The 11,978-nt window shown below is 41.9% G+C and overlaps 1 non-coding gene across 1 annotated transcript; it reads left to right on the plus strand.

Moving 5' to 3' along the window:
- Positions 1-11,226: 11,226 nt before the first annotated feature.
- Positions 11,227-11,315, plus strand: trnar-ucg (transfer RNA arginine (anticodon UCG)). The gene is given in 2 exon segments: positions 11,227-11,263; positions 11,280-11,315. It is a non-coding gene; the product is annotated as a tRNA-Arg (tRNA).
- Positions 11,316-11,978: the final 663 nt, after the last annotated feature.

The raw sequence follows: 11,978 nt of genomic DNA on the forward strand, positions 1-11,978 counted from the left end.
CAGTCCCTTGGCTGCCGAACTCAAACCGTACAGGAAATCATTCCGGGATGGCCAAGCTGCCCTGTCTGATTAAAAGGCGTTCACATCCTTTAATTCAAGCATGTTATAGTCTTCTTGCCTCAACATTAGTTTCAACGTATCGGATCACGAGCACCGCTCCCATTGTCTAGTAATGGTTCTGCTGTTGCCACTAACACCTCCTCTGGACCATTCTTTGTTACTTTTTTCCCCGATTACTATCCACTTTGCCTTTTCGCATTGTGCCATTTATTATTTAATCACTCCTACGCTCCACTGTATCACAGACATCCCCTTTTGTCATTCCTCGCTGCCTATTTCTTCCAGGTGCTACTTATATTGAAAAAAATCAGCAATCTTTAAATGTTTCCTAAAATATCGGAATGATCATCCGACTGAACGTGGACCCGGGTTCTTCATCCACAGAACCTGCACGACCTGCTGAGTTTTACAGAATTCTCTGTTTTTGTTCATTCTGTTTCCATATCCCTTTTAAGGTGATGTCCTGTCTATCCGGGGTCATTCTCTGTGTCTCTAAAATGCTGTGCTATCAGTCCCGGATTAATCTCTGTCTATTTGAAGGGACGTGCTGTCTGTCCCGAATTTCACATTTCAAAAACTGCCTTTGGAATTTTAGTTTATTTGTGTGTTTGTGTAAGCGAGAGAGTGCGTGCAAACGTGCTATCCAATCTTACTGTGCATTTCATGTCATGTGAGAAAAAAGGCATTACATGCAACTTGAAGCTACAGTGATTTGATTGAACGCGCATTAGAGGACTGCCTGACAGGAGAAAAATCTGCTGTTTCATAAATCCATGCTGACTTGGAACGATCCTGTCACTGCTATACAAATGTGCTCCTATTTCATCCTTAATAATTTATTCCAACATTTTCCCCACGACTGATGTCAGGCTAACCGGTCTATAATTACCCGTTTTCTCTCTCCCTCCCTTTTTAAAAAGTGGTGTTACATTAGCTACCCTCCAGTCCATCGAAACTGATCCAGAGTCGATAGACTGTTGGAAAATGATCACCAATGCATCCATTATTTCCGGACCACTCCCTTAAGTACTCTGGGATGCAGACTATCAGGCCCCGGGGATTTATCGGCCTTTAATCCCATCAATTTCCCTAACACAATTTCCCGCCTAATAAGGATATCCTTCAGTTCCTCCTTCTCACTCGATCCTCGGTCCCCGAGTACATACGGAAGGTTATTTGTGTCTTCCTTCATGAAGACTGAACCAAAGCTTTTGTTCAATTGGTCTGCGATATCTTTGTTCCCCATTACGAATTGACATGAATCCGACTGCAAGGGACCAACATTTGTCTTCACTAATCTTTTCCTCTTCACATATATATCGAAGTTTTGCAGTCAGTTTTTATGTTCCCGGCAAGGTTCCTCTCGTACTCTATTTTCCCACTCTTAATTAAGCCCTTTGGCCTCCTCTCCTAAATGCAAAGTTTCTGCAAGTCCTCAGGTTTTCTGATTTTTCTGGCTAATTTATATGCCTCGTCCTTGGATTTAACACTATCCTTAATTTCCTGTGTTAGTCACGGTTGAGCCACATTCCTCATTTTATTTTTACTCCAGGTAGGGATGTACAATTGGTGAAGTTCATCCATGTGATGTTTAAATGTTTGCCATTGCTTTTCCAACGTCAGCCCTTTAAGTGTCATTTGCAAGTCTATTCTAGCCAGTTCACGCCTCAAACCATGGAAGTTACCTTTCCTTAATTTAGGACCCTAGTTTATGAATTAACTGTGTCACTCTCCATCTGAATGGTTCGCTGGCTGTGAGAATTCTGCATTGTGATTGGCTGCTAGACAGCTTTTTAACGTCACAACACCTCATGCGATGGAATTCCCACTAAACTCTACTGATTTTAACTGCACATCGAAAAGGTCAGACTTCTCGCTACTGAGATCATGAGATATTTACCTGCACCACTGACGTTGTTAGGACACTGTAATGGCAAATAAAACTGCCGCTTTCAAGTCAGAACTTCAGCCAGTGTGCTGTGCGGAAATGTTACAGTCAATGTGACCTGCGATGTAGGATCCTCATCACTCTATTTAAATACGCCACAAATACTGCCTGCTGCACCCTGCGAATGTCTGGTTTTTCAGGCGTTTCCTGGGCAGGGCGTATAATGAGGCGTTAGGGCCTAATTTTCCATCCGGGGTGCGGGCAGAGCACTGCATGACGATTGACATCATAATTTCAGTGAAACTAGAAGGCAGGCCGGTAAGCTTTTGCACCGCCCCAAATCATGAGCTGAATTTTGCAGCTTCGTGGTAAAAGCTGGATAAAAAATAGCGATTTTAGCGAGAGCTTGCGTGTGACATGTTGAACTCCTTCCACCTTATTTTCAAATACAAATCAAATCAAGACAAGACAAGACATGACTGACTGACTGAATTTGTTTATGTATATACATATGTAAATATTTATATATAAGCAAATTTACATACATTCCCTACTTTTTAACTTTGACTACAAATGTGCTTTTTCTGTTCTGCCTGCACTGGGCTCTATTACATTTGACATCTTTCACAGCACACGCAGCTGCTGTCAGATCCAGCAGAAAGGCACTCGCGACTTTAAAAGATCGCCTTTGTTGCCCACATCTTCTCTCGTGGTTTGTCTTCCACCATGGGCTTACTGAGTTTGGGTATTTACTGACTGCACCCCCTGATTTCCAATGGAATTCATCCAGTCACCCAGCCTTCGTCCAACCAAAAGTATACAGATTATGAAACAATTATTTATTTATTTAAATCAAATCAAATTCAATTTTTTGCAATAAAATTGTAATTTTATTTTTATTATGATAAATATATATATAGTTTAAATTGGCTTTTTGTCTTGTTTGGTTTTACTTCCCTCCCTCCTTCCTGCCTATCTATCACCTGTGGCTTCAACAACCGTCCCAGCCCCGACTGGTCCAGAGCCCCACACTCACTCACTCACAGCCTTCAGGAATGATAGAAATCCCGTTTTATTCTTTGAAAAGGGAACTGCTGTCCGTTAAGGGTCATTCTGCATCTGTGTAAGAGGGATGTGCTTGCAGTATCGGATCATTCGATGTCTGTTTAAATGCGAAGGTTGAAAGTTCCCATTCATAATTTGCCCCTTTAAGACGTATTTCCTCATAATCCGGATCATCCTGTATAGTTTTAAAAGGAGTTGATTTCAGCTGCGATGACCGAATTGTTAAACTGTTATGTGTCAAGCTACATTGACGTTGCCTGTGCCCGTGCGCATCCATATCGCAGCGCATCTATTCATGACTCGAAATATGCTCATGTTTTCCGAAATCCACAACTTGATGTCACCTTTGTCCCAAATTTGCTCTCTATATAACCATCAACAAATTTTCTGTATCCAGCAGCGGCCGCGTGGCCAAATGGATAAGCGTCTGATTTCAATTGTAACCGCGATATTATAAAAAGGTTGCAGGCTTGAGTCCTGCTGCGCTCAACTAACTCGCCTTATCGACTTTTATATTCTTTGTTTTATTCTGCCTCAAAACCAACCATCTCGGACTGTCATTCACGTGAAGTTAAGGAAGGCTGCATGCTTTCTGAAGCTAATGGCACATTTTCATCACTGTCGATCTGGTTGCATGGGCAGAACAAGCGGTGAAGTAGATTTTCATGCACATTATTTCTGTTTGGATGCAAAAAGTAAGGGATGGATATCTGACGTCGTTGTAAATAGGAGACGAGGTGGCCGAGAGGTTCAGGCGATGGACTGCTGATCCAGTGTGCTCCTACCCTTGTCGTTATTGTGTTAAATATTTGACCTCTCTATTTTTTTTATCAAACAATCTCATGGCAAAATTCAACATTTACTGACAAGGATACTGCAGTTTGTTTATGCAATGTAATAATACATTCATCAAAGGGAAAACCTAAGCAGACTATGAAGAGGGGGACTCATCAGATCCGTCTCTGAGAGTGAGCACAGGCACGATGGGCCAAATAGTAAACTAGCGGCAGAATCTGACAGCTACGCTCCTCGTTGTCGGCGGCTCCTTGGTGTAGGGTATGATTCTTGTTTAGGGATGTTCATATTTGAAATGCGAGATATCCTGGAGGAGAGCTGCCAACTTTTAGTCAAAGAACCGGTTCTGATCCGGTCGACATGTGAGAAAACAGACATATTTCAAATCAAAACGTGTAATTTCGCTCCGTTGTTCCCACAGCGTCCAAATTTCAAAAACTGCCTTTGGAGGGTGAAGAAATTTTAGTTTGTTTGTGTGTTTGTGTAAGCGAGAGATTTCGTGCAAACGTGCTGGGCGATCTTACTGTGCATTTCATTTCATGTGAGAAAAAAGGCATTATATGCAACTTGAAGCCATACTGGTTTGATTGAAATACGCATTCGAGGACCGCCTGACAGGAGAAGAGACTGTTGTGGGATTTTGCTATTCCACATCTGAAAGAAGGCAAATCTCAAAAGTTAGAATCATAGCGATTTTAGCGAGAGCTTGCATATGGGCTGTGTGACAGGATGACCTCCTTTCCCCTTATTTTCAAATAAAAATCAAATCAAGACAAGACAAAACATGATTGACTGACTGACTTTGTTTATATATATATATATATAAATAAATATTTATATTTACGTATATTTACATACATTCCCTACTTTTTAACTTTCACAATAAATGTACCTATTCTGTTCTGCCTGCACTGGGCTCTGTTATATTTGACCTCTTTCACAGCACACGCAGCTGCTGTCAGATCCAGCAGAAAGGCACTCGCGACTTTAAAAGATTGCCTTTGTTGCCCACATCTTCCCTCGTGGCTTGCCCTCCACCATGGGATTACTGTGTTTGGGTATTTGTTGACTGCACCACCTGATTTCAAGTGAAATTCATGCAGTCACACAACTTTCGTTCAATCAAAAGTATATAGGTTATCAAACAATTATTTATTTATATAAATCAAATCAAATTCACTTTTTTGCAATAAAATTGTACAATTATTTATTTTCTTATTATGATAAATATATATATATTTTAAATTGGCTTTTTGTCTGGGTTGGTTTTATTTCTCTCCCTTCTTCCTGCCTGTCTATCACCTGTGGCTGCAACAACCGCCGCAGCCCCGCGTGGTCCTGAGCCCCACGCTCAATCTCGCACAGCATAATTGCCTTCAAGAATGATAGAAATCTCACTTTATTCCTTTAAAAGGGAACTGCTGAGGTCAAGGGTCATTCTACCTCTTTGTAATAGGGATGTGCTTGCTGTTCTGAATTATTCGGTGTCTGCTTAAACGGGATGGTTGTCAGTTCCTGTTCATAATTTGCCCATTTGTGACGTATTTTCTCACTATCCGGATCATCCTCTATAGTTTTAAAAGGAGTGTGATTTCAGCTGCGATGACCGAATTGTTAAACTGTTATGTTTCAAGCTACATTGACGTTGACCGTGCCCGTGCGCATCCATATCGCAGCGCATCTGTTCATTACTCGAAATATGCTCATGGTTTCCGACATCCATTCCTTGATATAAATCTTGTCCCAAATTTGCTCTCAATATAAAAAACCGGAAATGTTCGGCCGACAGCAGCAGCCGCGTGACCTAATGGATAAGGCGTCTGACTTCGGTTGCAACAGCGATGCTATCAGAAGATCGCAGGTTCGAGTCCTGTGACGGTCAACTTACTCACCGGGTGAATTTTGATATTCTTTGTTTTGATTCTGCCTCAAAACCAACCATCTCGTACAGTCACTCACCTGAAGTAAAGGAAGGTTGTTTGCTTTAAGAAACTAATGGTACATTTTCATCACTGTTCATATACAAAACTGGGCAGAGTGTAAATGGAAAGTAACAGAAAAAGAGCGCTGAATATAACAGAATTCATTTTGATAATTATCACACAACCGCTGAACAGCCTGTCCCTCAAGCATTATCCACATATAAAACCAGCTGCTCCCCTTCAATTTGAAGAAAACACAAAATAACCAGAAATTGCCGAAACCCAAGATTTGTGCCCTGCCAGGGACCTTCAGATCTTCAGCCGAACGCTCTCCCAACAGAGCTTTTTCGGCCCGAAAGCAAATGAAGCAAAACTTTCTCACACTTTTTTGAAAGCAAACCTAACCCCGGGAGGAATTGCCCCGCCCACTCAGGCAATGGGTCCCAAACTGGTCTCTGAGCTCAGGTTGTGTTAATGTAATGTATAATGATAATGAAAATCTTAACGTTCAGGTTAGGTTATCATTGCCCACGGCACAGGCAGTATCTGATGCCAGTCTTGCACACGTTGCTTAGTTCAAAATGTGTATTTTTCCACACTGGCAATGAATTGACTGATCGCCGTGCTATGAGCAGCTAGGTTTGTTAGGGTGATGCCGCCCTCGAACGTAAATGGAAGCCAAATGATAATTGTGATTGTTCTCACACTGCAGTTAAATGTTGGCAAAAATTAGTGTCAATCAGTAACTCTCGTTCCATATGTTGATTTAATGTTCTGCTGAAGTGTTCATAATGATGCAAAGCTCACCAGGCTACATCTCACAGTGTTGAAGACACAGTGAAATATGCTGCTGTGTTTATTCAAATTTCAGAATATAAAATTTTAGTAAAATTCCCCGTTCTTTTGATGGCACTGATGGGTTGTGAATGGGAGAAGTGCCGAAGTCACACTGAGCCGCAATGAATTCGAGCCAAGGTGAAATTATAAAAGGTTCAGTCCTTAGCAGTGAGATGCTGAAGAGAGATAAGAGTCGTGAAACAAGGAGAGAGTTAACGGTACTGATGTTGAATCTCCTTTAGATCAGACACTCCATGAAGTCTCAGCTGGGGAATTCAGATCTGGGAAATCGCCTGTGAAACTTAAACATAGACATACAGTGAGCCAATGTGCAATCCAGGAAGGGCCAGGCCAAATGGATATCTTAATGTTCATAATAAGCCCATGGCCCAGGCATTCTCTGATTACAGTGTTGCACAAGTTACTAAGATTAAAATGTTGAATTTTTCTACACTGGCAATGCATTGATTAATAGCCGTGCTGTGATAAGCGAGGGTGATGTGGTGCAAAAAGGTACATGAACGACTAATGATAGCCATGATTATAAACATTTAGAGCATCGATAAGCAATTCTAGTTCCATTTGTTGAGAGAGATCTAGTCATTCACTGCTGACTTTGAAATAGCAAGCACAGAAGTATCTTGTATTGTTGCAACGAATGATGCGCTGCTGAAGGTTGGGGCAGCAGCACTGTGGTGAGCTGCAAATTTGTTCAGGAGCAGCCGTTTACCTTGCAGTTCAAACAACCCAAAATACACTGTTCCCTGACCGGGAAGCAAACCCTGAGCACGAACAGTGAAAGTGCAAATCCTAGCCACGAGACCACCAGGGAAGCTGCTGCAAGTGACTTTGCCAGCAAGCAGACAAACGCAGTCTTTCCTCCTTGCTCCTTCGAAATTCACATCACATTCGTGCCAGGTAAAACTGTTCGTAGCAAATGGCAAATTTGCTGAGAACACGAAAGGCATGTCCGTGCAACCACAGCATTAAGTGCGGGTAGGCATCCACTGAAATCTATTTCATTCTGTCCTTTTCTATGGGTTATTCACTCTCGGTGCTGGGTTAAAATTTCATTTGGTGTATTTGTCCTGATCTGGAGCCTTTTTCTTATCTCGGGGGACAGAACCGTTCTGTCTGTCCGTTCCTGCTAATGACCATTTACGGGAACAAGCCGACAGTTTATTGTTTATAAGCAGACCAAGAAACACAAATAAACAGAAGGATGTGCCTCTCCACCCCGGCGGCAAAGAAGCAATGGATGTTATACCAAATAATTCCCAACCCTTGTGATATTGTATAGATTTGTTTCATTATAAAGATTGGATTTTAAATGTTATGAAAAACCGAAAAAAATATAAATTGCATTCAAATGACCCGTACAATAATCAAACCAGCGACCTTAGCGTGAGTAGCACCATGCTCTGACCAACGAAGCTAACTGACCACCAAGTGCCCTGACGGTGTGTTTAAACACAGCCTGTCGGATTGTGTTTCCGGCTCACACTGGGTGACAGAGTTACTGCATAAACATTGAACACATCACATCGCTTAAACATTTTTCACTGTTCATATTCAAAACTGAGCAGAGTGTGAATAGAAAGTAACAGAAAAAGAGCGCTGCATCTAACAAAATTCGTTTTGAAAATTATCATGGAACCGCTGAACATCCCATCCCTCAAGCACTGTCCTCATACAAAACCAGCCACTCCCCTTAAACAAAATAATCAAAAATTTCCGAAACCCGAAATTGAAGCAGGTACTTTTTGGTCTTAACGCTAATGCTCTCCGAACTGAGATATATCGGACTGCAAGGAAGTGAACCAGAATTTTCTCACACCTTTTTGAAAGAATACCTAACCCTGGAAGGTAATGTCTCGCCCACTCAGTCCTCACTTCGGGGCGATGAGTCCCAAACAGATCTCGGAGATCAGATTGTGTTAATGTCATGTATAATGACAATGAAAATCTTAATGCTCAAATTAAGTTATCACTTCCCACGGGCCAGGCACTTTCTGATTCCAGTCTTGCCCACGTTGCTAAGTTCAAAATGTGCATGTTTGCACACTGGCTATGAATTGCCTGATAGCTGTGCTGGGATGAGCTAGGTTTGTTAGGGTAATACAGCGCCAAAACGTACATTGAAGCACAATGATAATTGTGATTATTCTCACACTGCAGTTAAATTTTGGCAAAACTTACATTGTCAATCAGCAATTCTAATTACATCTGTTGATTTAATGTTCTGTTGAATGGTTCATAAAGATACAAAGCTTGCAATCCAGGCTAGTGTTATGAAGTGTTCTTAAAGATACAAAGTTTGTACACCAGGCTAGATCTCACTGTGCCGAAGACACAGTGAATTACATCAAACACTGCATGAATTCAGAGCTGGGAAATCGCCTGAGAATCCTAAACATAGGCACACAATGAGCCAATGCGAAATACAGGAGGGGCCCAGGCCTGATGAATATCTTAATGCTCAGGATAGGTTATCACTGCCCATGGCCCAAGCGCTCTCTGATTAAAGTCTTGCACACGTTGCTAAGTTTAAAAGGTTGTATTTTTTCACACTGGCAGTGCATTGACTGATAGCCATGCTGTGATAAGCGAGGGTGTAGCACAAAAAGGTACATGGATGCCTAATGATAACCATGATTGATCGGACACTTGCAGTTAAATGTTTGCAACATTTACAGTGTCAATCGGCAGTTCCAGTTACATATGTTGAGAGAAGTCGAGTCATTTGCTGCTGACTTTAAAACAACGGGCATAGAAGTGTGTTTTGTAACACTGCAGCGAATGATGCACTGCTCATGGCTGGGGCAAGCTGTAAATTGGTTCAGGAGTGGCCAATTACCTTGCATTTCCAAAATACACTGAGCCACACTGACCGAGAGCCAAGGTGAAATTATATTAAGTTCATTCTTTTGCAGCGAGAAGCTGCATAGAGATAATTGTCGCAAATCAAGGAAAGATTTTCTGATGCTGAAGTTGATCTCATTTATAATATACACTCCATGAACTCTTTGTTGGGAGATTATCAGCTGAGGAATCGCCTAATAATGCAGTGTAAGCATGTGAAACTACAACCTCAGTCACTGCTCCCTGTCTGTAATTGCAGGGAGGCAGCTACCGGCTCTGCCCCAGGGGCTCAGCTGGTGTGGGGAGTTTGCACATCTCACTAGGTGTGGTACTGAGCTCCACACAACAGAATGCGATCAGGTTCCTTCCTCCGCCTTACGCATCTTAGTATATTGCACGCGGTGTGGTACTGAGACTCACACAGAGCAGGGAAAGCACAGGCCTTTGGAAGGTGCAGGAATTTTAGTTTGTTTGTGTGTTTGTGTCAGCGAGAGAGTGCGTGCAAACGTGTTGCGCGATCTTATTGTGCATTTCATGTCATGTGAGAAAATATGCATTATTTGCAACTTGAAGCCACACTGATTTGATTGAACACGCATTCGAGGCCTGCCTGACAGGAGAAGAATCTGCTGTGGGATTTTGCTATTCCACATCTGAAAGAAGGCAAATTACATAAGTTAGAAACATAGCGATTTTAGCGAGTGCTTGCGTATGGGCTGTGTGGCATGATGTCCTCCTTCCCCCTTATTTTCAAATACAAATCAAATCAAGACAAGACAAGACATGACTGACTGACTGACTTTGTTTATATATATATATATATATACATAAATATATATATTTATATATATGTATATTTATATCCATTCCCGACATGATAACTTTCACAATAAATGTACTTTTTCTGTTCTGCCTGCACTGGGCTCTATTACATTTGACCTCTTTCACAGCACAAGCAACTGCTGCCAGATCCAGCAGAATGGCACTCGCGACTTTAAAAGAACGCATTTGTTGCCCATAGCTTCCCTCTTGGCTTGTCTTCCACCATGGGCTGACTGTGTTTGGGTATTTACTGACTGCACCCACTGATTTCCAGTGGAATTCAACCAGTCACACAGCCTGCGTTCAATCAAAAATATAAAGATTATGAAACAATTATGTATTTAGTTAAATAAAATCAAATTCAATTATTTGAAATAATAATGTAAATTTATTTATTTTCACATTATGATAAATATATATATATTTCAAATTGGCTTTTTGTCTGGGTTGGTTTTACTTAGCTCCCTCCTTTCTGCCTCTGGATCACCTGTGGCTTCAACACCCGTCCCTGCCCCGCGTGGTCCTGAGCCCCACGCTCACTCACGCACAGCACAGTTGCCTTCAGGAATGTTGGAATTCCACTTTATTCTTTTAAAACGGAACTGCTGTCAGTCAAGGTTCATTCTACACCTGTAAGAGGGATGTACTTGCAGTCCCGGATCATTCGCTGTCTATTTAAACGGGGTGGTTGTCAGTTTCGGTTCATAATTTGCCCTTTTAAGTCGAAATATCTCAGAAGGCCGGATCATCCTGTATTTTTGAAAGGAGTGTGATTTCAGCTGCGATGACCGAATTGTTAAACTGTTGAGTTTCAAGCTATAGAGACGTTGCCTGTGCCCGTGCGCTTCCATAAAGCAGCGCATCTATTCATTACTCGAAATATGCTCATGGTGTCCCACATCCATTCATTGAAAAAACCCCTGTCCCAAATTTTCTCTCAATATAAAAAGCAACAAATGTTGCGTGCACTGCAGCGGCCGCGTGGCCTAATGGATAAGGCGTCTGACTTCGGTTATAACCGCGTTGTTATCAGAAGAGTGCAGGTTCGAGTCTTGCCGCGGTCAACTTACTCGCTGCGTGGAATGTTATATTTAATATTATGATTCTGCCTCAAAACCAACCAACTCGTACAGTCACTCACCTTAAGTAAAGGATGGCTGTTTGTTTTAAGAAGCTAATGGTAAATTTTCATCACTGCCGCTCTGGTTGCACGGGCAGAACAGGCGTTGAAGTAGACTTTCTTGCACATTATACCTGTTTGGATGCAAAAAGTAAGGGATGGCTGTCTGACGTCGCTGTAAACAGGAGACGAGGTGGCCGAGAGGTTCAGGCGATGGACTGCTGATCCAGTGTGCACCCACCAAAGTCATTTGACCCCTCTGTTTTTTGTGTCAATCACACTTAATCTCATTACCAAATTCACCTTTTACTGACAAGGATGCAGCTCTTTGGCAATGTAATGTCACAAATTAATAATATATTCATCAAAGGGAAAACATTAACAGGACTATGGATAGGGCGACTCATTAAATTGGTCTCTGAGAGACAGCATAGGCACGATGGGCAGAATGGTAAACTACCGTCAGAATCTGAGAGCTACGCTCATTCATGTCGGAGGCTCGTTGGTCCAGGGGTACGTTTCTCGCTTCTAGATTTTCATATTTGGAAATGCGATAGGTCACGGGGTCAATTCACGGTCGAGCCCTGTCAATTTTTAGTAAAAGAAC

This window comes from Pristiophorus japonicus, unplaced genomic scaffold (genome assembly GCF_044704955.1).
Source record: "Pristiophorus japonicus isolate sPriJap1 unplaced genomic scaffold, sPriJap1.hap1 HAP1_SCAFFOLD_42, whole genome shotgun sequence".
In the NCBI taxonomy this organism is placed as follows: Eukaryota; Metazoa; Chordata; class Chondrichthyes; family Pristiophoridae; genus Pristiophorus; species Pristiophorus japonicus.